A 2,500-nucleotide genomic window follows, 5' to 3' on the forward strand; every position below is an offset into this window, starting at 1 on the left:
GATTCTAGCTTTAGTCAATGATATAACTGAGGCCTACAAAAGTCTGAAGGATTAATCACCACTCCTTGGAATGCTTCGGTCGAGATGTCTAATGTAGGCCTAATGATGACCTGTAGGCCATGTTACCAATGTAAGATAATAAACATTTCAAATATTCTGGCCAATGCTAATTTAAATTCATCGTTTAACGTCTGACCCGAGAGTGAACATGTTACTGTCTCGTCTAGAACATTATTTACTTTCTCTCTCTCTCTCTCTCTCTCTCTCTCTCTCTCTCTCTCTCTCTCTCTCTCTCTCTCTCTCTCAGAATACCTTAGCGTGGTGAAAGGGTTTATGTATCGCCATGATCAGCAAAGCTGTACTATCAGGGACACCCATACTAGGTTAGTTTGCTGTGAGCGATCAGATGAAAGTCCTCGCCATTACTAATCCTCCATGAACAGCGTGTTGATGAAAATTGGCCTGACACCAGACATGAAAGAAGACATGTCTGGGGCCTTTGTCCTGCAGTGGACTAGAAACGGCTGCATAAGTTGTTGATGTTGCACATAAATGATAAGGCTTCAGGTTCTCACTGACCCAAGTCTGTCTATTTGTTATTGGTACCTAGTGAGAACTGCTCTCTCTCTCTCTCTCTCTCTCTCTCTCTCTCTCTCTCTCTCTCTCTCTCTCTCTCTCTCTCCTCCAAGTAGTAACCATCTCTCTCTCTCTCTCTCTCCTCCAAGTACTAACCATCTCTCTCTCTCTCTCTCTCTCTCTCTCTCTCTCTCTCTCTCTCTCTCCCTCTCTCTCTCTCTCTCTCTCTCCTCCAAGTAGTAACCATATACTAGAATCAGATGAAATATTCAGTGCACATACATCAATAACTTTGTAAGTGGAACATGATATTAGAATGATGGCTTGTATATATGTGTACGTAAATTTTACCATTGGTAATAAGATTTTATCGAGTGGAGTAACCAGTTGGAGAAGGACACTCCAAAATCAAGCCATTGTTCTGTTGTCTTGGATAGTGTCGTAGCTTTTGTACCGTGGTTTTCTACTGTCTTAGGTTAGAGTTCTCTTAGATTGAGGTACACTATTCTAATTTATGTTTCCTTATTTCCTTCATCACTAGGCTATTTCCCAAGTTGGAGCCCTTGGGTTTATAGTATCCTGGTTTTCTAACTTAGGCCTAATATGATAATAATAATAATAATAATAATAATAATAATAATAATAATAATAATAATGGGCTGGGATATTTGGAAGCTCTAAGACCTACAGGAGATGTGTATTATTATTATTATTATTATTATTATTATTATTATTATTATTATTATTATTATTATTATTATTAGCTAAGCTACAACCTTACTGCGAAAAGCAAGATGTTTTAAGCTCAAGGGCTCCAACAGGGAAAAATAGCCCAGTGAGGAAAGGAAATAAGAGAATAAATAAACGATATGATAAGTAATATATACGTTTATCATCTCAAGTGGGATAAATCTCATGAATTGTTAAGTATATTCATGATTATCCAGTTTCTTCCATAGTAATTACGCTAGTTATTTCTTTTATTACAAAAACCTTCGTAATCTAAGTAAATCCAATAAAAAAGACGTTTTCAGTGGTTAGCTTAGCTAACAAAGTATGTTAGGTCTACGTATTTGCCTTATTTAGGTCTCTAAATATATATAACAATCTAATGACATTTTAATTTAAACATGAGAGATTTCAATATGTTATCTTTAATTGGCATAAGCCTTTACAAAAAATATGGTAGCTATAAGATCCTTATTCGTTGAGCGGGTATCTTAACAAAATAAGGAGATGACCTTATTTGCAAAGAAGTTTTGTTGGCATACTTAGTAACCTAATGTAATTTACTTAGAGATTATATTCTGTCGAGGACAGTTCGAGCATTAATTTTCGTGAAAAACGATTTAGTGATGAAACGAGTAAGGTTTCAGGAATTCAATTGCACAAACATTGAATGTATTACAGATTATCATCACTCCCACTAATGACAATGGTATTAAATCTCCAGAAATTCTTCACTCGGCCCAGTTAACGTCGGCACATCATCCGGTCATGACCAACAGATACACAGTCATATACAAATATATGACTTCAGTTTCACTAAAATTATTATAGCATAATATACAATAATAGGTATATTTTATAATTCTAGTGGATTATAAAGCCATAAGATAATAAAATCCTTGCAGACAGAAGGAAATCTTCCTCACACAGCATTTCCGGTAACGTTGGTAGCCCTGCGCAAAGATGGGTTCGTGTTGTTGTTCGACAAGTTTAGCCGTCAGTGTGTGAGAGAAAGTCGGTGTGAGTAACATCTGTGTCGAGTGAGATGGTTATATAGACTGTGATTACAATGTCTAATCCACAGAGACGCACAGGAGCTATGAAAATTCGGCTCACGAGTGAGTATACCATATATATTAACGTATTCTAGTGTAAATAAACAGGGTGGTAATCTCTCAAAATGGGGATTCCATCT

The sequence above is a fragment of the Palaemon carinicauda genome, chromosome 38 (assembly GCF_036898095.1).
Source record: "Palaemon carinicauda isolate YSFRI2023 chromosome 38, ASM3689809v2, whole genome shotgun sequence".
In the NCBI taxonomy this organism is placed as follows: domain Eukaryota; kingdom Metazoa; phylum Arthropoda; class Malacostraca; order Decapoda; family Palaemonidae; genus Palaemon; species Palaemon carinicauda.